Source organism: Pyxicephalus adspersus, chromosome 2, assembly GCF_032062135.1.
Source record: "Pyxicephalus adspersus chromosome 2, UCB_Pads_2.0, whole genome shotgun sequence".
NCBI lineage: Eukaryota > Metazoa > Chordata > Amphibia > Anura > Pyxicephalidae > Pyxicephalus > Pyxicephalus adspersus.
Genome location: NC_092859.1, coordinates 28,838,849 through 28,864,696, shown reverse-complemented (window position 1 = coordinate 28,864,696; position 25,848 = coordinate 28,838,849).

Here is a 25,848-nt window from a genome sequence, read left to right as displayed (position 1 = left end):
TGTCGTCCATCGTCCGTGGATCTGGCAGGTCGGTCGTCCGGACGATGGACGACACCGACTGTACACACGGAAGATTTTCGCCCGATAATTGGCCGATGCCGATTATCGGGCGATAAAAATCTGCCGTGTGTACGTAGCTTTAAACAAGTTACAGACACAATTTAACCTTCATTTTTTCTGTTTATGTATATTTAAAAGGGTACAGCTGATTTCCTTCCGAATCCTTCCTAACAAATAGAGATAGTAACTTCACTTTGTAATGTGACGAATGCCAGCTATATTTACCGCAAAGCAGATTTGATTCCAAATATTATTTTGCTTCCCAGTGGCGGGCACGTCAAGGTGACAGGAGGTAATGACGGTGCATGCACAATGTCCCCGGTACAGTGCTACAGGGAATAAGCTGTGCCAGGAGATTAAGTTTTATAAGCAGGGTTTTATTTGTATACAGCACTATACATATGAGCAATATTAGCTGTGAACAATGGCTGGGTGAGAAAAAACACGAGTCAGACAGGAGGTGAACTAAAGGACAAATTTTTCTTTCTTCCTTAGTTCCGTCCTTCTTGTTTCTTTTTATTTTATCATAGGTGACGTATGTGACAACTAGTACATATACAATGAAAATTATAGATGCAGCTAGTAAATGTCCTTTGGTCTTTCCTTGCTTCTTTCCTTGATTTCTTCCTTCGTCTTTTTCCTCCTTCCTTCTTCTCTTCCTACTTTCCTTCTTCACTTCTCTTCCTTCCTTATTCTTTTCCTTTTATTCCTTCTCTCGTTTTCAACATCTTTTTCAGTATGGCCTTGTTATTTTTGTCATAGGTAACATATGTGAAAACTAGGACATACTGTATACGTTTCAAATGATAATTCATGGCTGCAGTCAGTAAAGCTAAGTTTGTTATTACTTAAAAGGAAAATAAGAACCACCAATAAAGACATTTAAGACTTTCTTCCGCTATATCTCCCTAAAGTCAGTACATAATGTCATAATTCAATGTAGTTTAGCGCAGTGTGATTGCATGGATTAATTTAATAACATAATACTATTTTGTAGGATAATGCTCCTGCTTTACTGATAATGATCCCTGTGTATGCGTTATGTCTAGGACTAGGGAGGGGCAATTCAAATCTGTCAACTGCTTGCTCATTTTTTAATACCTTCAGCTTTATAGCAGTGCAAATCCACAATGATTAAAAGTTTTGTGAGATAGGGAAGTAATGTGCCAAAGCATTGTCAATGTCAATGATTATCACAGCCTCCTGATTCTATAGACAGAGTTGCATCTAGATTTTAAAATCTAAACTTAAAAAACAAAAACGTTTTAGTGTCCTAAGATGACAACTGTGACTCTCTGTCCTTTATCTATGGATGAGCAGTATTGTCACCTAGAATAAGACTACAGGGAGAAAGCTATCTGCTCACAAGATTGGCAGATTAACAGATATTATTTAGTGGCTAATAAACAAATATAACAAAGTATTTTCGGCTGTTTAGTTGGCAGACCCAAAGGTAGCAGATAACAGAAGTTCATTGTTAAGCTACGTACAAACTTCCAATGGTTCTCGCCCGATAGTCAGCGCAGGTCCAATATCGGATGAGAATCTGAAGTGTGTACAGCGTGCGTTGCTCATTGTCCGAACGACCATCCATGGACGATAAACAACGAGCAATTGTAATGCAAGGGAAGGGGGAGAGAGCACAGCAGGGTGCTTCTCCGTTGTTCGTCGCCACCCCTCTCCATAGAGCAGAACGGTGCTGTATGTACAGCACTCGTTCATGCATCGTGCAGTGCATAGTCATTGGAAAGGAACGTTAAAGTTCCTTTCCAACCACTATAACTGGAAGTGTGTACGCTGTTTTAGGGTTTATATACCTTTGAAAGCAGCATAAAAAATCACCAATTGTTCCATTTAGGTATTTTTTTTTAATAATGAATAAATGTCCTTATATTAGCTTCTTGTAACAATTTATAGATATAGACTGGAGAAAGGAAGTCCAAAAGTATAAGTCAATGAAAAAAAATGAATCAGGTTAGACTTTTCAGACAATTCCTTTTATACATAAATATCCCTTATTCCTTTATAAAGATACACCACAGTGCATCTGTCTCACTGTCCATTGGTGCACTCCACTAAAGAAAGAAAAGACCAAATACACACACCTGTGGAGTACAGGGAACATTATGGAATGTTAAAGAAGGCACCTTTATAAGGAGCCTGTTATTTAAGATGTAAAATTATGCCTGAGGTTAGGCACACAAGGTAATTGGGCATAGATAATGGACATATTTTATAGAGGTGGACAGGAGATAGAGGAAATGAGGAAGAGCATATATTCTTCAAATCTATAGACTAGTACAGTTATCCAAATCTTGTGAATGTAAACAAGATTACGGATATAACGCAAGAATTGTATTATATAATTATCAATCAATAATGTATAAATACATAATAACTATCTGCACTAACTTTTAAACCTCAGACTTCCTTCTTTCTACTTTGTATTTTTACTATTTATTCTTACTAGAGGAGGCTCAAACTCACACAAACAGACAGGAGAGAACCAACCTATATTTTACTATTCATTTAATCTTCAATTGAGATGTCAGGAACTCAAATATAAGCCTAATTATGTATAATCCAAGCTCCTCTTTGTCAAGAAAGCTGGTAACACGTAAAATTGATTGTCTCAAAAGAGACTCAGGGGGCTCAGTTTACAATGACGATAAACTTTGCTTAACATGAGGCCATTAGGTCCCCTCACCTACCCACCCATTAGTGCATCTTCAATTGTCTGTCACTTATGAGCCTATTTGTGGTTTTTTTTGTGAAAATGATTCAGAATGACAGTAGCAGCAATAGTACACTACAATTTTAGGACTACAAACAGGCTAAAAAATACAGAGGTGGCAGCAGTTGAAAAGAGGAGACGTAATGGCTGAAATGAGAAGATGAAGTTAAAGCAAGGCCACCAATCCAGTAATCTAAATAAATTGAGATTGAAAATGAAATCTCATTTTAAGTGTAAACAATATTGGTTTATATTTGAATTTATACGGTACATTGTTGGTAGATACTTAGTTACAGTATGAATAATGCATAATAGTGTTTACAATGCCTCATAAAAAGTGTCTCCTTAAGAGAATACCATGTTTATCACTGAAGGACATATCAAACCTGAACATTTAAAAAAGAAATGTTACACCCACACTAAAGTATTTTTTTTCCTCATCAAAAAAGAAGCATTTGATTAAACTTGAATTAGTATGTTTTTCAGAAAAGCTGTTGCTTTTCATTAATCTGTCACAGAGTTGCTGTACTTTGAATTACGCTGCAGTGAGAAGAAAAATATGTGGAGAAAACGGAGAATACAGAAAAGAGACCGCAATCAGCAGGCTATCATTAAATATGGATGTGTGAGATGACTGGTTTCAGCAAATGCCATGTAATTGTGTGTTAACAGGTTATGTGACAGATTAAAGATGATAGATATTAAAAATGTAGCACTGAAACTAATGGGCTTATTCAATAAGACAATGCAATGGCTGGTGACAACTAGAGATTGGAGTAGCAACCAATTAGAAATGATCTTCCTCTTCTCCAGCGATCTGAAATCTAATCGGTTGCTTGCACATCATTACTCTGCTTTGTCAGCGTTAATAAAAAGCCACAAAAAAAACTTATTTTTAAATATAGTAGGTGAAGTATCTCATGTTTGCACATTTCCTGTTTGAAAGATATTTTCCTGCTTTGCTACTGTAGTGAAAAACTTTGGAAAAACATTTTGGATTTCTCCACACTTCTGATGACCATTGTCAAATTCAGAAGTTGGAAGTGTGAATCTCCCCAGATGAGGATGTAAATGTTGGATCTGTGGTATAGCAATGGGTATTTTCTGTTAGGTCTTAAGCTGCGTACACACTTGCAATTTTTGTCGTTGGAAAGGATCTTTCACGATCCTTTCCAACGACAAGGGAGTGCACGATGCATGAACGGTGCTGTACATACAGCACCGTTCATGCTCTATGGAGAGGGGAGGGGGAGAGCGACCGAGCGGCACCCTGCTGCGCGCTCTCCCCTTCCCTTTCATTAGGATCGGCTGTCGTCCATCGTCCGTGGATCCGGCAGGTCGGTCGTCCGGACGATGGATGACACCGACTGGACACCGACTGTACACACGGCAGATTTTCGCCCGATAATTGTCCGATGCCGATTATCGGGCGATAAAAATCTGACGTGTGTACGTAGCTTTAGGCATGGTGGAACAAATAATTACCCCCAGGCAAAACTCTCAAGAGGGGTGGCGGATCGACCACCACTCTTCATTCAAGTGCTGGCTGTGTCTGCAAAGATAAAAAAAATTCCAAACGCAAGATAGTCCCGATTTTTTTATGCAAAATGCTGTATCATAAAAAGCCAACACATTTCAGAAATTTACATGACCCCACTTTGTCAGGACTCCAAATAACACATTAAAGATTGTCATTGGTATATGGTATACTGGCAATATGTTCATATGTTATTTATAGCCATGATGTTAGGGAACCTATTGATCAATGTTTTGTTTTTTGTATGATACAATATTTTGAATAAAATACCTGGCAGGATTTCTAACTCTTCACCACAATCTCCAAGTAAACAAAAAATAATCATTCTACATTCACTTTAAGGTTGATTAATTCCCATTGGGATTGCCCTTTATCTGTGATCTAGGTGTTAATTTCTTAATATTTGACACTATACCTAGGATGATCTCCCCTCTATTCCTGTTCTGGTGACAACAATTGCACTTCCATGCGTAAGGCTGCGTACTCACGTTCACGAAAACAGAAATTATCTTTCATGATTGTTTCCAACCAAAAAAGAGTTACAGATGAATGAATGAGTGCTATACATACAGCACCATTCTGTTCTAGGGAGATGAAAGAAAGGAGAACAAGGAAACGGCACCCCGCTGTGCTCTCCTCCTTTCAGTTCTATTGTGGTCGTTCACTGTTGGCCATTCATGAATATGTCAAGGCGACTTTTTTTAGATTCTCATCTGAGATGCTGGACTGTTGTATCGGGGAGAATCATATGACATGTGTACATGTCATTGGACATTGAATACACCTGACCAGCTCTCTTATGTCTGCCATCGTAAAGCCCTGTACTCATATAGGAAGCTCTCAGTATAGTCCAGATAGTGAAGATAGCAACAACAATACCACACCAATATTAGTGCCAAAGGAAGATTTTATTTGTTTGCATTTGGGTGGAAGAAAAGCCAACACCTTTCAGGGGCTCCAAAAGTCCCCCTTCATCACAGGTTATACACTTTGGGAATATAGGTGAACACATATCAGATACTGTTGAAAATTGTTATGAAAATGACAATTTTCAAGATCAGTAGCAACAGTAATGGCTGGTTGTACAACCATTGCTGGTGTGCCATTGTTAATGCTTTCTTCATCCTTTGAGTATTAAAATCATTTTAAACCTTAACCTACTATTACTGCCTTTAGATACATTTTAGGAATTACAACTAAATAGGATTATTTAAATAGAAAAGCAGAAAACAAGTGAAAAAAACTAGCAGTACCCAGTAGTACCCAGAATAGTTACTGATTGCGTCTTCTCTCTGTGGTGCTATACATCACTTTCTCTTGATCACTACACTAGGTTCCCCAGGCTTGAATTGCCTTTTACCTGTATGATTGTTTTAGTCCAGCTTTCAGTATGATCTAATACAGACACAGGGTGGGGGAGATGTGAAGGATTGTTTTGTGTATCTGCCTTTTCTTTGTTTATCTGTGATTTGCAATTACTGAGGTACCTTCAGAGCACAAACTGTTCAGACATTTATGCAATGAAATGACAAGCGAGCTTAGGAGAGATCCCTTCATTTGCTGACGGGGAAGACTTTCACTCCCTGGATTTTACATTTAAATTGGGTTACCACTGAGCAATGGGTCTGTGCTTATTTGCCTTCCAAATCAATAAAATCTGGGAGGGTGAGACAGACCAGGGCTGTGACTCTATAGAATGCTGCTGTCCAAGGTGCTGATGTCTTAAAGAATGGTCTAAAAAAAACCTTTACATCTAAACTATTCATAAATTGGTGCCCTGGGGTGATTTTAGAAACACCAACTAGGAATATAATATCTGATGGGGTCCCAGAGCTAAAACATTAAGATGTCCTTTACCTCTCTACTCTACATCCTAGGTCCTTCTGCTGGCCTATATGGTTTCAATTTTGATAATGGTTTAAACTATATATACATTTAATTTACCCAAAATGAATTGTAAAATATGTTTGTAATTTTATACATCTCTATGCAACAAAGCAGTGCAAGGCCCCCAATGCTGCTGGGCCTTGCAGTAATTGTATGGTTTGATATGGCTATAGTTGCAACCTGTGCAGAGAGTTGATGTTTTATCTTGGGCCATTACAAATTCTGCCCAAATATCCCGTATTTGCTTTGGTTGTAATAGAATCAAACAAATTAAATAAATAATACATACTGACACTGCTTAGTTTGGTCTGGATATAAAGTCTTCAAAGGGCTCTGGTTATAAAAGGCTTAAAGGGTGATGGATAGTCTTTGCTAAGGGATGAACTGGGATTGCAGATGCATTATCAAAAAAAAACAAAACAAAAAAACAGAAGCTAGCAAAAATTTTCTTTTTTTGGGGAGGTACTGTGTGATACTCAACAGGTTACACAGTGAAGATCTTAGCACAACTAGAACTGGCAAATAAAAGATCTATATGAGATAGATAGGGTTCTGAGACAGGTAGAGGGGTTGAGTATCTTCCACTATTAAGGTTTAAAAAAGTTGAGTAATGCCACTGGAGATGGCAAAACCATGTAAAACATTGTGTCTATGTAATCTTTTACACTTGCTAGATAAAGATTAGCTCCAGCTTGGGCCTTTTAACGTTTGACTTGCAGTGTATGGGTAAACTACCAGAAAAGTGGAGACTATGAAAATTCTTTTCTCTTCTTGCAACAGACTCAGTCTAAACAATGTCACGGACTGGAGATCAAAGATGGTTTTTAAATGACACGGGCTGTAGAATTTCTGAAATACATTATTTTTTTTGGATATTGTGACATGTCAGGAATGTATTCAGACAGAATTGTACAGTGAATGAAATGTTTACGTCAGAAGTGGTGACCATGTATGTGATGTAGGATATTTATACCCAAAATGTGGGAGTGTGCTTGTACCATTTGAACACCAAATTCCATCCATGAGTTGTATGTGACAATACTTGCTGAAGCTCTACAGATACATAATATAACGCAATTATTTGATGGCCAAGATGATAGCAGAGAGAAGAGGGCTGCCTGCTGGAAATACACATTATAGAATTATATATATCTTTATGTAATGATTATGTAATGATTTTCCCACAATTCCTCCAGGGCAATCATTATCTAGGCTGATATTTTTCATTTGTATTATTTATGCGGTTGATAACAAGCAAAGGCTTAGATACATACAGAACAAGATACACCTCTACTCCCCATGATTTCCCAGCAAATAATATTATCAATATTAATTATTATTTTGATAGTGATGATAGTAAGGGACTATATGTTATCCTCACTAACCCCTCATCTGTGCATTATACCTGTCTACTAGTGTTGCTGTTTAGATTCAGGCTGATTGCAAAAAACCTTGGGTTCTATTAGAACCCAACATATCTGTTGTCCAAGATAACTTCCATTAGCTCCTTTTTATTAAAGAATGGCCATGTTTTGTCCACTGTCTGCACTAACAACTGGCTCTCATCAGCTCATGTAAATAGTAGACAGTATATCTATTTTCAAGGTAAACAGAAGTGAACATTTTTATTAAGTGGCGGTTGTCTGGTTGCATGCATTTTTATGGGTTTGGTTGGAATTTCTAAAGGATCTCATTCCATTTGTTCTTCTTTTTTAAAGTTACAGAACATTAAAAAGAGGAGAATGTTGGAAAGATTCAAATTAAATTCACACCAAACCATAATCTAGGCATGCAGCCTGGGTGTCTAGGAGAAGAACAAGGGACAGTAACAGTGCACCCTACCCCTTCCTTTACTAGACCAGGCCATTTGTCTTCCCTTAACATCGGTGGTCCCCTAGGGCAGGAAAACCCCGCTGACATTATTGGCCATATTTGGTTTCTTTGGTTTCTTCTTGCACAATTTTCAGCCTTTGTAACCTGCTGACCAAAGTTAAAAGCCATGAACTACATCAGGGATAAGTATTCATCCTGGGTAAATCCACCAATTTTTAAAGGGCGGACAAGGAGCAAACCTGCAAGATTCAACTAAAACCTCAGGTAGGGCGAACATGAACCTTTTGACTTAGATTTGAGTTGTAGGTCACACTTTTCAGAAAAGTTTATTTATCAGTTTATAAAAGATATATTAAAAAATTGCTGGGTAATGTTTTATTGTTCTGTATATTACCATGTCCATGACCCCTTCATGCCAGCTCCAAGTTAAAGAAAGCAGCTGTCAATGTGAATTTTTTATTTGATATTTACACTTATGGTGATAAAAACAATTATATGTGCATGCTACATTTATTATTTTAATTTTGATCCAGTACAAAATTTACACTTTTTTTTATTGCACATAGCGTGGCGCCTACAACCCTGCTTGTCATAGAAGCTTTTTTCCAATGCATGATGGACAGGCTGTGAGAACTGCACAGACAAGCTCAGGGTCGATAGATTTCTGAAGCATAAGAGGAGACAAGATCACTAAGCATTGTCTCCAGGGGCTGAAATAGACAGGCTGATACTCCTAAGTGAAAAATGACATGTGAAATATACCATATGTTACTAAGTGTACGCTACATGCCCCTGCCTCATTCTTCTGCAACTCTCTGCCAAGAAAATCAGCAATCCACTGGAGACATTAAACGTACGGCCATTAAAGACAATGAACAAAATGTCTAATTGTTTAAGAGCTTTCAAAATAAAACTACACATTATGTTTCTGGAAATTAAAGCACCTCTATTACAGTTGGTCCTGCTGACCACCATCAAGTGGACCTGTGGTTTTCCCATGATAGGTAAAGCAACAGGTTCTCTATATTGCCTCTCTTATGCTCATTTGCTTCACCTGAAAGGAACAAACGGAATCTTTAGTCTGAGCATACATGGGAATGACAGTCTCCCCGTCCTCATGTGATGTTCCTGGGCCAAGCAACAGCATTGTCCCATGGAGGGAGTAAAGGTAAATATATGATTTTGGGATACTAAGCAATCAAACAAAGCCTGGTGCTTTCTCTTAAAATTACAAAGCACAGGGTTACTTTAAAGCTAAATTTTAATAGTTAGATAGGTAGTTGATTGGTAGATATTTCTGGAGTTAAAGACTACATTTTGGGCAGCTTGATGAGTAGGTTTAAAATAAATTGTATAGTTATTGTACGACAGGGGTGGGCACTGGATTGTAAATTTATTCCACCCTGCTTTAGGCCGTGGTCCCTCTGAAAATAGGTAACTGTGTAACAAGTCTGGAAAGTTTTGTTTTGCGGCCTATGGTTGCTGTATGATTAGCTTCTTACAGGGCCGGACTCTGAGATAGGAGGGAAATACCTGGGTGGGCCTTCCTATCCCACCGCAGTACAGGATTTTTTCAGACTAGAGATTCCAGACTGACCAGAAAGATATTTCTGGGGATGTCAGGAAAAAGGTGAGTCTCAGTCTTGGAGTGAGGAATGGGACTGAAAACAGCAGCACCAGGCAGCTCTCTGTTTTGGGATGAAACTAATACTGGAAACCTTTGCTACCTGTGAGTACCGGGTGCCCTCCCGGCATAGCTGCTTTTGACATCAGGACTGATGAATCATTTACCTGTGGGTTTATTTCCCATCAAATCTGTATTGTTTTTGGTTTATACTGATGTAAAGCCCTTTTGAGTTATGCGTGAACCAAAATAAATGATCTTTACTGAAGTTCTATAATTCTACTGTGATGTGTTAATCCCCCTAGCTTCATACTATATACCCAGCTACTCCTACTAACTCATATCACTGTTGTAGAATAGGCCTATATAGCCCAGAGATCAGATTGCACACTCTGCTAATAAGTCACTCAAATGAGGGACACTTCCCTCCCCTCTAGTAAAAAGGATGAGGCCATAGGGTTTAGTAGTGTTAATTTAAATTCAGATTAATATGCTTGACATCAAATTTTAATGGCTACAAACATATGTTACATTTAGAACAAACATATGTCTGGGCATCTGTAAAGCCACACAGTCAGTTATATATTTAGATTCACCATCAGCAGAGGCTAAGTCCACAATAGAAAAAAAGGTGTCTTATGGATAATTGGCCATACAGAAGCATCTTCAGAGTTAATAACATAATGATATTTTACAAGTGAATGCCACTAAAAGTCTGCCCACTCTGTCCGCCACATTCCGCAGACTGACAAATGATTTTGACCTCCTGAAGCTCCCGCACCAGTCACATTCCATGGCCGTCACCGCAATCTTTAATCAGCCAAAAGAATGAAAGACAAACAAGGAGGATACAGGTAATTGGGATGGAAATGAAGAGAACAGCAGAGAATGTTAATTAACAACATATCTATACAATCACAAGGGGCATCTAGAAGGACATCACAAGGAGACCATCTCATCTCTTACTGAGTCTGTTTCTACATCAGTTTTGCATGTGGGCCCTAATGAACAAAGTTACATTTTTCAGTAAAAAACAAATTTTAAGTTATATCTTAAGAAGTCAGAGGACGTTTAAAGCAGACCTAGTGTCAGATAAACTTTTTAAGGAATGTATGCCTAAGTAATTGTGTAATATAATTCTTTCAGGTATTTATTACCCCTCACAGAGATCACAGTACTCCCCATGGCAATCAAAGCCATTGCTTTACTTCCAAGAAGAAAAAAGCCATCTTTGTTCAGGCATCATCTAGGATCTTCATCTACTTGTGACTATGTGAGGTGACACAATTATGTAAATTCTGCTTCCTGTGCAGTTATTGGCTGTTTTCACAAAGCCACAGTTGCATTTGCCCTAATACTTGTACAAAGTTACAATGTTGAAGTCGGGTCAGTGACTTTGGGTCAGTGACAAAGAGGAGACTCAGCAAATACTTCCTCCTGCTTACAGAAGATCAATGTCATAATTACAGCCTAGTCACTGGAAACTAGACTGGAGCTCATGAATGGCTATTTATTGATGGAGTTTAAATTTACACATTTTGGGCCATGTCAGGAATTATTTCATGCTAGTTACATGCTCATCAAGTTACATAAAACTGAACTCCAGCCTTACTTTCATGTTTGCAAAATTGTAAAGGCTCCTCTCTTCTAGGGATATTGCTTACTCTGATTTCCCTGAACACTGTGAGTTTCTTGTAGTGTGTGTTAGTGGCTGCAGTTTTTCCACTAGAGTTGTTTCCATGCTGCCTGACATCTAGCATCTTCTTTCCCAGCCTACCTGTTGCTGGCCCCTTTCTTATCATTTATTAAATTTCAGTCCTTTTGGTTATGAAAGTTTGTCATGAATTGTGAATCTTATTTAGGGCAATCTGCATGAGGCTGGGTGTTAAAATTAGGTATGTAATGAATATTGTTAGGTTTTATTTAAAAATACTATTAGCATGTTGATAGGGGTGTGGTATACCAGGGAAGGCACAATATTAGCAGAATAAACTTCAGTCTTAATGGCCAACGGCTTTTTATTATTAAGATTCAGAGTTTCTTAAAAATGATAAACATGGCTGATTTATATTGTTAAATGATGCTTTACATTATGATAAATAAGTGTTTTCAGTAATCTATTTTGCTGAAAGTGTCTTAAACAGTGGTGGTTGAATAGTTCTAAATCAGAGGTGATTCTTGCTATTTGAGTTATTTTCATCTGGTTCAGACAGAAGAATTGGAACAATCCAATTTCAAGGGTAGTCTCAGCCAATCCAGTCAGCAGATGTTGACAGCTGTCAATATCTGCTGGCTTTATTAGTTAAACACAAGTAAATAATGCAGGCCTTCACATTTTTTTAGCAGCTTAGTGCAGCTCCTTATGTTTCGAGCGAAAGATGGGTAATCATGGGATATCATATTTGGACATCGCTGGGCCGTGAGAGGTAAATATTGGTTTAAAAAATAGTAATAACGATTGTAATGTTTTCTATTGTGTTCTTTGGGTATTTGTCATTCATAATATTTCTTAATCATTGTATCTAACTCAACCACCGATATATTACTGGATGCAAAAAAATACCTGCTAACTAGCCAGAAATCCAGCAAGCTCTTCATTTTTCTATAATTTGCTAATAATGATGGTATTAATACATTGAAATCCCAAGCACTTAGTCAACCTTTCCAAGTTCCCCCCTGCTGGTCTTCATAGAATGTACTGAATATGATTTTTCGAATTGGCCCATGCATACATTTTATTTATTAGTAAGCCTTTCTTAGCAGCCACTCCACACTACAAATGTGTTCAAAAAAGTCCTGTATTAACGTAGCATCTACTGTTACTTTTGTGTCCAGGTTTTTTTTTAGAAATGAATGGCTCCATTTGGTTCAGGTTGATCTGGAATAATTAGATGAGCCTGGTCAACTTAATTTTTCATAGCAAATCCCAAATTTTTTGATTCACAGAAATATAGGAATTATTCAGAGCTCGTTTTTATTTGATTTTAAAAGAGTTGGGCAAATCTAATACCTTTCACACTAAACCAACTTTTCTTTTGAATGTGGAAACTATTAGGCTTTCTTTCTGTGTTTCCTGGAAAACTCTGCAGATTTAACATTTTAGGCATAAAATGATGCCATAAACACAATAAACCTCTTCTTATTGCCACGCTTGGATAAAAATGCAATTCTAGAGGCATTAAACATCCATTTCATTTCTGTAATGCTGCTTTATAGAATATTAAACAGTAGCCTAAATTGTAACCAATTATTTAAATCGCAAGTACTTTTATTGCCAGCTTACAAAATATAAAGCAGGTGGAAATTACACTCAATGGCAGGATGTTTCATAGGTGATAAATCTGCCAGCAGACACCTGAGAGATCTGTGTACAGTCATGTGAAGAAGTATGTATACCCCATGGAAACTGCTGTTTTTTTTCAGCAAATTTGAGCAGGCACACATTGGATCTTCATTCAAACAGTGCCTACAGGTAAAGATGATACCAAACTGGTGTATTCATTATCATAATCTGAATGATTGAAAATGCAGGTTTGTTATATGAAAAGGGAAATAGTACACCCCTATCACCATATAAAATGAAATCGTGCTCTAGATAAGCTGTCAAAGATTAGGTCTTCCGTAGGGAAAAAGCAGGTAGAAACTGCTAGATTTAATCTCCAATATCTAGGTTTTGCTAATGACATATTTGGTGTTATCATGTCAAGATAAAAAGAGCCTGATTAGGAACTCAGAATGAAGGCTGTGGATCCCTTTGAGTATGGCATAGATTTCAAACAACTACTTATTTGTCCAGGAATGGCTGACCTAGGCGAAGCAGTTCAGGAACTCTCTATTTGATGTCAAAAGATTCTCTAAGAATTCCAAAACATTATCAAAGGATCTGCTGGTAATCATTGCAATGTTTGTTGTCAAAGCACATGCATATACAAAGATTTTCCTAATTCATTCTGCATTTGAGGTGTTCCAGTAAATAGCTTTTGCTGTACAATAAGGACATGAAAGCAAGACTACAATCTTCGATTATATATATTCAATTACATAAAATGGTGGTGGACCTTCTGGAACATTGTGCCGAATTTATTAAAGCACTCCAAAGCTGGAGAGGATATACTTTAATCATTTAGTCTGAGTAATCCAGCAAACCTGGAAAGGATCTGGTCCAGGACTGAAAACATTTACTAACAAATAGAATCCAGGTTTGCTGTGGAGGTTAAGGTCTGGTCCAGCATTTAAAACATTTGCTAACATATAGCAATTGACCTTTAGGGAATCCATTCCAGGTTTGCTCATCCAGGTTCAGGTGCTTTGTACTGATGAATCAAAGATAAAGTTGTTTGACTACAAGAACAGAAGTCATAAATGGTGCAAACCAATGGCAGTAAATTAGGAAAAGTATCCCATACCAACTTTGAAGCATGGTGATAGGTTATGGTTTGAGGTTGCTTTGCTGCATTAGGGTCTGGAAAGCTTGCAGTCATTGAGCCAACTATAAATTCTGCATTTATCATGCTTAAGGAGAATGTGAGTCCATCTGTATGAAAGCTGGAGGTAAAGCGGAATTGATCTTTCAAATTAATAATTTAAAGCACATTAGCAAATCTAGCAAGGAATGACACAAAAAAAGAAATAAAGGGTTTTAGAGTGACCTTGTCAAAACCTGATTTGAATCTCATTGGAATGTTGTGGAAAGATTCTAAACCGGTAGTTCATGCAAAGAATCTCATTATTATGTAACTGAAGATATTTTACAAGAGAATTACCAGTGTCCAAGCCCAAGGGTGTACATATTTTTTTTTTACACAGTACACTATTAGATCAGTTGAGGCTTTTGTTGACAAAATACTTAAAATGCATTTTTTTTCATGTGCTTTTATGCAAGTATATTTGCTTTAACTGCAGGCAAGGTTTGAATGAAGATCTAATGTTTACCTGTTCAAAAAATCCAAAATTACTACTTTTATTTCTATTGTTTACTTATTTTATATGACTTTAGATACAATAATAAGTTTATTTAAACTTACGTTTTAACTTGTAATATACACCCATAAATGTCCAGTATGCCTCCCGAAATGCTTTTAAATTCCCTATAAGCAATCCAATGGACATAAATGGGCATTTTGAGGTGTTTTGGGCCATTTGGGGGGGGTCCCTATTCTAACTCTTCTCTGTCATATATCTTGGTTTAAAAGTCTGCAAACACATAAAAACGCATACAAATCTGTTTGGGTATTTATATTTAGTGTAGATTTAGCCTTAGGGCTAATACACACTCGCAGTGATGTTGTGGTACTTTAATGATTTCTCATGCCAGGAACCGCTGCTGCATGGGGAGACGCTACATGTACTTGCAACAGCCCTAAAGGAAATGGATAGGGCTGCAGTAAGCAGTACTAGTATTGCTCATTGCCACAGGCTTTTTAAACCATCAATGCTGTGCGAGTGCTCGAGTGGCTTCATGTTCCCAGCCATGGGGAGCGACTGAAAATTGCACAATGAAGAGACAGGAATTACCCTGCCCTTAGTTTAGATATGTATTTTTAAAAATTAATTAAAATAAAGGTATATTTTATTTAAATAATTTAGATGGCTGTCTATAATGACTGAAAATCTAAACAGTGAAGGACGTTTTCCATCTCCCTCTTAAAAGTAGACAACACACACTTTCCTGTCCTTAGTTTTTGATATTGCATAAGGGACATACTGGGTACTACTTTTAAACAGGGAATCTGGCATTGTGCCTGATTTAATAAAGCTCTCCAAGGCTGGAGAGGATACACCTTCATCAGTAGAGCTGGGTGATCCAGCAAACCTGGAATGGGTTTCTTCAAAGCCATTTGCTATTTGCTAGCAAATGTTTAGAATCCGGGACCAGATCCATTCCACGTTGGCTGGATCACCCAGCTTCACTATGTATGTATAGGTTCACTATGCAATTAAGTATTTTAAACTTCTTTCATGCAAATTTCCTGAACTATACACTTAGGGGTCCGTTTTTAAAGCAGTGAATAGGATATTCTCTAAAACATTGTCTGGTGGGAAATCTTCCATGTCTATGTGTTTCAATTGCAGTAATTTATTCATCATAAGGGAATGTTTAGTGAAATAAACATTTGCTGCTTTATAACTTTCAGACTCCCTTAGCTGTGTATTACCGGTAGTAGTACAGTGCATAGTTCTGACATCTGTGGCCATGGCCTAGACTGAACTGGTATAGATGGGGATATCTCTTCATGGAGACACTTTGCAATAGTTTCCACCAATTTGGTGAATTCTCCTGCAACTTCCTATTTTTTTTTTCTCAAGAAATGAGCTTTTGCTCTAAATAATACTTAAATAGTTTAAGCTCCATTTATTGTTTTGTTTTTTTATCTCTGTATACAATACCAACAAAGAACTCCAAAGCATTGCAATTTAGGGAACCTAACTTAAATTAGGGAACTCATTCTTAAATAATTACTAACTAAAGATAAATTATAGAGGTAAAAAGTGTATATATATATATATATATATATATATATATATATATATATACATATATAATGTTTACATTTGTTTTTAACTTTATATGCAACTGTTTCCTTGGAGTGTTTCAGCTCTTATTTTGCTACAGTAAAGCAATCCAAGCATTCATTTTGTTCCCTCCTGAATATGGGCATAACAATATTTAGACAACATTTTACAAACTTGTTACATTGTGTTTATGCAAACCAGCCATAAAAGCCAAACTGCGCTCTGTACAGTTTCTCCGGAAGAGGCAGATTGCATTTGGGAACCTAATACCTCTCCTGTGTGCAATGATTCACATTGAAAGTAAGATAAATGCAGCTCATGATCTTAGAAGCCATGAATATTGCCTGATGCACAGGAAGACAAATGGTCTAATGATGGTTTGGTTATGGGCCCGTAGGTGAATTTAACAATGACAAATCTCTGTGGATCTCAGCCAGCGTTTCATCCAGCATAGGGTTTACAGCCAGTGATATTAGTTACATAGAGGGTGACGATCAACCTTCCGCTGTGGAGCTTGCATTAATTAAGCAAAACAATGTCATGCTCTAGGTGTTTCTATTTCAAGCCCAAATTTTTCAGTTTTGGATACAATGGAATGAGTTTAAATCTCATTTCTTGGGTCTCATTAAATCTCATTCTTGGCTTTATGTGCCCCAATGTGGGCATTTACTCTCATATACTCTCTTGATGACTGGTTCAGAAACAGGTAAAGGACGAGGTGGGAAATCTTTGTTTATGGGTAGAGAAAGCAAAAAAATGGGAATTCTGAAGACCTCTGTCAGGCTTTTAGTTTATTGTTGTTTATGAAATATCTTCACCTATGTCCACTATTCAGGTCCTTTGCCAGTGCCATTTCCAGGTGATTGACACCCACACCAGGCAGTTTCCCACTAGTCCTGTTTGCAAAGTTCATTCTGTTTTTGAGAAGAATCTACCAATGAACAGCCAAAATGAAATATCCATGTTACACACAGGCAGTACTATGGACACCTGAAGAAGAAACCTACCTTCTGTGCAAGAAAATAGAAGACTCTGAGCCATCATATGACCAGAGATTTAGAGTCAATTTTGAACATTTAAGTAGGTTTCTTTAGGTGTCAATTCATTTTTTTGGGGAAGGGGGTCTGTTATTAATTTGTGCATGCAATAGTTAAAACTCCAAATCAGCTATTATCTTATTACTGATGCCTGTCCGCTTTGGAGTGACTTCTTACTAACAATTTCTTCTCTGCTATAATTTGGGATCCTCCAATACTTGCATGATCTGAGAACAATATGAGAACTTAGATCTAGCAGGGCTACAGATAGCTATAAACTCTTTATTTCCAACTCCTCATCATTATATTCAGAATTGTCTAGAATTTTTGTTTTTAAAATGGGTGCTTATGTTCAGAAGAAAAATGGTAAATACTGCTTACTGCTCAGAAATTTACTCACACAGACAAAAATCTGATGCATCTTAAAGCCTTTGCGCTTTGGCTGTCCTTAGGCGGGCAAGTGTCTCATCAAGAAAGCCATGTGGTGAGACATCTGTCCGTCTTTGCTCACACTAGTGGGGTGCCAGGGCCTGTCATGTTCTTCTCTGTTCCTACTGACTCAGCTGGTGTGTGCATGCAGAGCGCATGTAAGGTTCGCTGTTTCTCTGTAGCAAATGATTAGAAAAATTATGAACTTTATTCCATTCTCATTCATATGAAATTACAGATCAATGTTTTTTTCTTTTGCAATATAGCTGGAAACCCTTTTGGGTTTTAATTGCTGTTAGTTTCCTACTTTTGATTATGACTCCTCCTCATACGGAACAGTATGAGAGTTATATGCTTACTTTTAAATATTTAGTTTCAATCTACTAATACCAAGGAGCATCTTATTAAACAGGGCACACCTCTAATCTGCAAGTGCTAAAAGCATCTATGAATTAAATTTAAAGTTTAAATTGAAAACCTTTGGATAGCTCTGTGTATCATATACTGTATACATGTCTTTTTTCATTTTTCTTTTTTTGTTTTTGTTGTTTTGTAAGAATGTAATGTACGTTTTTCTTTCTATTTTACAATAAAAACTGTAATAATTAAAATAATGAATGTCTGCATGCATTAAAGTAATGACTATTTCTTGGAGTTTTACCAGTGATGACAACAGTGCAACAAGTGGACGTTGTGTGTTAAAATTGTCACATGTACTCTATTCTTCATTATATTTTCTTGTGACAAGTAGAGATTACTACATCTGCCCAGATTTGTTTTGATTTTATTGTGTCAAATAAACCAAAATGCAATGAAAATGTAAAGCTAGACCAAATAAACATTTAAGTTTGTACTTTTTAATTGAATTGTAAATTAGGGAGTTAGGAGTTAGTTGGGCCCGAAAAGAAAATAATGAAATGTAAGCTTGTGGTTTCCCTATATAAGGATGTTTAAGTATGGGAAAATGTGTCGTAAAGCCAGTGAAGATTCATTTGCATTAGAATGAAGCTCATTGACAATCCTTTACTCAGATTAACAATCAATTTTTGTCCCTAGTCAAGTGGTAATGTCCCTTTGCATGTGTAAAGATTTTATTTCACAAATTTGTTAAATGAAAAAGAAAATTGAAATACAAAGCATGTGTTTTTCCCACAAGCAGGAAAATATATTTTTAAATCTGATGTGTTGGGGGGAGTCAATTTGCATCAGAATAATATTTTGTTAGCATCAAAAACCTTTGATCAACAATTTTTTTTGTCAAATGGCACTTTCCTTTGCAATGTCTAATTTTTTTACAGCTTTTCATTCAGAAGTTTGAGTAAGGAAAATGTATTGTATTACATTGGAGACAATTGAGAGTGTAGCTTGGAGGGAATCATTGTAACAAATGCATCATTCAACATGCTTGGCCATTGCAGTCCCAAAATTTAAGTCAGATTTCTGCCAGGAAGAATTTCTATACTCACCTTTCCTGGTAAGAGGAAGCTAAAAGATAAAGAAAAGTAAGGAACAGTAAACTATCATCCCAATCAGGAAACAAGAATTATTTCATGAAAGCAGATTTAAAGATAAAAAAGGGTAAAAACTACTTTGGAGGTTTTACTCATGAAATGTAATGATTGGGTCCATATACACTTTAAAAAACAGGAAATATGACCCAAAGCAGCACAGAAACATCCTAAAAAAGATAACACATGGTATTATTTTTATTTTTTAAATAATACAATAAATTATTGTTGGTATTTTCTTTTTCATTTTCAATTTTAATTCTGAGTACACTTTGTACAGTTTTCATTTTTTTCTCTATTTCAAAATTGGATCCATTTCTTATGACATTTTAAAAATACAACCATATTTAGTATCTTTCCTGTGTTTTGATTATATAATGATAATTCTGTAATCATTTATTGGATAGGTTCACGCATGAAGAATTTTTAGCTGGAGTTTTCACCCCTCTCTTTGCTGCGGCCGTTAATGTTATTTCTGCCAAATTTAGGATCTTGCAGAAAATGAATCATTTGGCGCAAAATCCTTAGTCAGGCGTCAGGCAGATGTACTTGTGTCACACTCTGCAGCCTGCTTCCAGTATTTCTAACCGTTCATGAAAATAACTCCATTAGCTGAAAAAATAGCGGGAAAAATCACTGCCAGACCGAGGGAAATAAATCTCAGCCTTTTAAATCATTATTTTAGCATCATGCCCAGCGTTATTGGTTTGGTTTATTTAACCTTGTTTCTGTAGGTAGAAAAAACTTCTTTGTGAAACCATCACGTTGTTTGGAAAATTCGTGCAGGGGCAGTTTTTACTATGTCAGCTTCGAGGAGAGATTAGCTAAACTGAATCCATTCTTCCTTTGAGAAGAGACATTTAAGGGGGTATATTATCACCCTGTATAAATATATAAATGGTTCCTTTACAGAACTCGCTTCACAATTATACACTTTTAGGTCATTACAAACGACAAAAGGACACAGTTTAATCTCCATATAAAGAAGGGATTCTTCACAGTAAGGGCTGTGAAAATGTGGAATAGGCTCCCTCAGTAAGTAGTTTCAGCAACTACCATGGATTGCTTAAGAAAAAGCTGGATGATTATCTAGAAGCACAGAGTATAACTGGGTAATAAAGTTTTGAAGGAATGACACCAGATACTGTTGATTCAGGGAACATCGTATTGCCTCTTGGGATCAGAAAGGAATTTTGTTGGAGAAGATTGATCCAGACTTTATAAGTGTGTGTGTGGGGGAGAGGGGGGGGGGGTAGCCTTCCTCTGGATCAGCTATGGATGTTTGGTTCAATTTGGGATATGCTGGTTTGTAGTAGGTTTGTTTCTCTATTGGTTGAAGTTGATGGACTTTTCTTTTCAACCTAACTATGTAACAGGTATCAGTCAGTTGCTGCTCATATAGGCATACACCTAGAACTTCTCTCTGAGTATTATTATTATTATTAATAATAATAATAATAATAATAATAACAAACAGGATTTATATAGCGCTAACATATTACACAGTGCTGTACATTAAATAGGGGTTGCAAATGACAGACAGACGCAGATAGTGACACAGGAGGAGAGGACTCTGCCCCGAAGAGATTACAATCTAGGAGATCAACAGGTATTTTTTTGTACTTTTTTATGGATAAACATTGGGAATGTACACAATTTGCAGAGATGCATTGAAAATGTTGTATTTAATTTGGTTTGATACAGTTTAAAAGGTATATATCATATGTTTTCATGCTTTTCCCTTTATTTACAATAACAAAGACTAAGACGTAATTTTGTTTTCAGCTTATTTTGACATTTTTCCTGGGTAAATATATATTATGTATGAATAATGTTCATATTGTCATGCTGGTAATTGGAGTTCTTGACTCACATGTCATCCCAACTAATTCACTGCTTAACATTAAATCTTTTTCCCACTGATAATGCTGTATCCTCCATACACCTCTCATACTTCATGCTGGTATAGATAAGTAAAAGTCATACTAGGTCTGTTACTCTGTGCTGTCTAATGACTGCACTTGGCCTAACTTTGGCCCAGTCATATTTCAACATCCCCCATAAGATCTGTAATAGAAAAGTAGAAGTAAGACTTCTACATACACTACATAAACAATGTATTTATTTACACTAAGTAAACATTAAGGCCTGTGGTTTACTTCTTCCTGTGTGTTTATTTTTCACTTAAAATTCTACTTTAGGTTTTTGTCGGCACCTGTTGCCAAATTAATTTGGCTTTTAAAAAACGGGAGCACAGATGGCTGAATAAAGACAGTCTGGGGTCTGCAGTTTGCTGTGCCTGTTTAAATTCACGACACTAAAAATATGGACTAAATTTTCAGACCATCAAGATCTTAACTCCTTCAGTCCTAGACTTTCAAAGTAGGTTATAATATATCTCAAACTACTGTAACATTTCTTCAACAAAGAGTAAAATCTAGGCCAATATTTTTTGCTAGTGTTTGGAAGATTAGACCTGTGGTCAAGGGTCTATTACTTTTTTGGGGTATTCCATTTGATCACTGGCTATAAAGTGCTGCAAATAGCAGACAAATATGTTTGTGAAGGTTCCTATTTATCCAGGTCATTGTATATCTAGTAATGGTTAGTTACATTGAACTGGACTTGTTCTTGTAATCTCCAAGGTGTTTTGTAACTTTAGGAACCTTGTTGAAGTAGTTTGGGAAGCTGTAAACATTTTTCAACACTACAAGATTAAGTCCAGTTGAAGAAGGAAAAAACCAGGGCAGCACAGTTGCTTGCCTCAGTCAGTAGAATTCTTGTTTGCAGCATTAGGTCCCAGGTTCAAATCTCAGCCAGGGCACTATCTGCAAAGTGTTCTCCCCTTGTTTGTGTGGGTTTGCTTCTGGTCAAAATTTGGCCTTAGCTAGTGATAATGACATATGACTATGGTAGAGACATTAGATTGTGAGCCCCCTTAAGGGACAGTTACTTTGAAATGCGCTGCATAATATGTCAGCGCTATATAAATATTTGTTAATAATAATTAGTAATAATAATTAGTTAATAATGTAACTAAATATTACTGAGTATACATTTGACAAACACTTTTTGGTAACATTTAGCATGACCAGGGTACAGCATGAGAAGCCTCCCTCTGCCATAACCAATTAATCCACCACCCCCAATTGCTCCCATCCAATAACACAACATAACACAATTATTTTGGTGGAAAAAATTGGCCACAGCAGCCCCCTTTATTAACCATGTTCACAAATACATTAACAACAATATTTTAGCATAAAACCAGAACAACTCTTTAACACAGATCCATGAAAGGTATCAATTTTCTTATAGTACTCCAGCTGTCTCCGCATCCACACCAGGCCCCCAGGCGCTCATTTTTTATTGTCCTCTTTACTTCCACATCCACCTGTCCCCCCTTTCCATGACCTTTAAACCTTTTCATACCTCGTCTTCCATACTCCCCCTGTCATGAGGCCCTCCGCCCATAAATTGCTCCAGGCCTGCTGGAAGTACCAACATGTACATTGAGATAATTAAACAAGTACAAAAAGGAATCTTAAAACTACATTTCGTCCACCTACAATATGGCAAAGTGTACATTTTATTCTGATCTCACTTCTATTCAGGGGTCTGTCACAGTACAGCTGTAAAAAAAGCTAGAAAAAAAATGAAACTCCAAATTGAAGCTCACCATCTGTTCATAAATAGGAATAATTATTATCTAGAAGAGTACTCTTATGATCTCCAAACAAAAGTAACCTCTTCCATCTACCACATTTGCAATGTTTCATTTTTCACCAATCAGCAATTATTTGAAAAAAGTTTCTAAACTTGGATTTGGTCCACCTAAACTAAGTATGCCATCATGCAACCATCAACAGCATCTCTCCAGGACTGTATATCGGTAATCTAATACTGCAGTTCGGTCTGTTAAAAGGACCTCATTCTCCTGTTGACTCTCTTGCATTTCTTTAAGTAATTAGGCGATTAGTACTGTTTTTAATTCATAAAGAAATAAATGACCAAAAACTACATTTTACAAAAAACATAGGTTGAGAATGGACATTAATCTATCAAATTAAACCTAAATAGGTTATTTATTACTCCATCATATTGAATATTATCACAGCCCAAAAATAAATGGCACCCACCAATGTGCTTGTGTTATATGGCTCTTAAAAAAAGTCAAATGTTTTTGATATAGCAAGAACTCTAACATTGTCCTTTGCCAAGAACTCCCTGAACTGGCTCCGTAAAAACAATAGAAAATAAAAAATAATAAGTCGTTTGCTCTTTCTATTACAGCTTATTGCTAAGAGTGTCACACATCAGGAACTGTGTCAGGATATAGCCCGAGGAGGGTGACAGGAGACAAGGCATGGCAATTTGTGTAACTCTTGTTCACTTTTCTGCAGCCAAGCTGTCGGAGCCCACGTTTAATTCCTTCAGCGCCCATTTCCCGGACTGCAACAAAAGACACAAATTGAGAAGTTATTGTATTGGGTCAAAGGCAAGCCAGCTACAACTTCTGACAAATAACAAAACAGGCAAAAACAATTATATTTTGTGTCAGGTTTGTTTGTGTCACTTAAAGCTAAATTATAGCAGATGTAAAAGACACAAATAAATACATCCTTAATTTTTGAAATGCTAGAGAGGTAGGCATCTGATCTTAACCTGTATGGACTCCTTTCAGTCTCTTTATACCAAAGATAGAGTGTGAATGAAAGATCCAGCATATAGGAGTCCATCAGTTCAGGTGCTAAAATGAAGAGAAAGCAGATTGACACAGATAAGCTGATCACTATTGCGTCTCTCCTTTCACTTTCTATTTACAGACTGGAACTGGTCCAGGATAAATTGGATTTAGAAAAAGTGGGTTCAAAAATGCTGACCACCATACTATGTACATACTAAGCACATCGAGCACCATAGAAAAAGCAAGGGAAATCACTGGATGGAAACTGTATATTACAGCACAACCTTTATATTAACTTATCTAACACAGGGTTTTCCCTTTTTCCATGTAATTGCTGTATGTCTTTTTAGACATTGTCTGTATTAGTAACCTCTGTTTATCACCTCATGAGGTCTGTTGAGCTGTATGCACTGGGGTGCAGATCTCACTGATGTCATAGATATTGGGAGTGACTTGTGTGCACAAAGATCTCAGGGATACATGTGCCCTGATTTATGAAAGCTCTCCAAGGCTGGAGAGGATACACTTTCATAAGTGAAGCTGGGTGATCCAGCAAACCTGGAAAGAATCTGGTCTAGGGTTCAATACACATGCTAGCAAATGACTTTGAAGAAATCCATTCCAGGTTTGCTATATCACCCAGCATCACTGATGAAAGTGTATCCTATCAAGCCTTGGAGAGCTTTAATAAATCAGGCCCATGGAGTGAGCAGTGTGTGCTGGGGTGAATATCTCACTGATAACATGGATACACTGAGTAAGCAGTGTGCGCTGGGGTGAATATCTCATAGATAACATGGATACTTGATAGGAGCTGTGTGCACTGGGGTGCAGATCTCACTGGTACTGGGAGTAAGCTTCTAATAGTTTGCCTTGAACCCATAGTTGCGGCAAATCCGAACCTCATTCCTAATTTTCAAGCTGGAATTGAGCTGTGTGTGCTGATGCTCAGATACTAGGGGGCCATGAGGTATGTTGGAGTTGGAATTGCAGCTATTCCAACTGGGAATTTGCACAATCCAAATTTTGAACCAGCATATGACAGTATACACACGTCTTTGACAGGTACAGAATTGGTTAGCCAATCCAACTGAGGGACAATGACATCTGTCAGCACTTGGTTGCCAGATTGGCTCAGCAGTAGAAAAGCACAACAAATATATATCCGTGCAGTAAGCATGCCATGGCATGTGTAATATAATATGTCTGCCACCACATATACATAATGTGCACTTGGTGGCTGACATAATAACCCATTATATATACAGAACACTTGGCATATATAAATCCAGTCAAATCTCTAGGTAGATAAGCCTTCTATATAAAGAAAAAATGTTTTTGGCTTCTGTCTTTACTTCCGTGGCAGAGTCTCCTGGCATACCCATATCACGCATCCCAGAAGGCTCAGAGCTGCACCTTTTGTGTGCGCAGAATGGACCTCTCAGCCATTGAGAAAAGTACCAATCCTACGCATGTGCTGTAAGATCAGCACGTTTTTTCTTACAAATACAAAGGTATGCGTCACCCAGTAGTCGCACCTGTGCAGTGCAAGATCAGGTGACATTGGCAGAAGACACAAAAGGATAAAAGGAAATGGCAGAATCCGCAGGAAGTGATAGGACGAAGCAAGAAACCAGGACTCTTTAGAAGACAGCTCCAGAGGGATCGAGGGATCTGCGGAAGTAAAAGTAAGTGGCATTTTTTATTTTACCTTTAGTTCTACTTTAATGTCTTGCTACTGATCAGATTAAAGGTCTGACCTTCTATATTAGAATGTTTTGTGAGTCCTGGCCGAGCATTGTGCTATTTTCACTTTAGGGAAATTTGAAATGATCTAGATTACTAGTTGTGTCAATCTATCAATTTTGCTGTCTATCCATGTAAACAACAGGTCCTCGGGCCTGTAAATAATACATAGGATAAGCCTGAGGGGCCAGGTGTCATTTAGCTGGACGTATCATTGGGTCCTGTGCTGTCATAGCGGAGCACAGTGCATTTT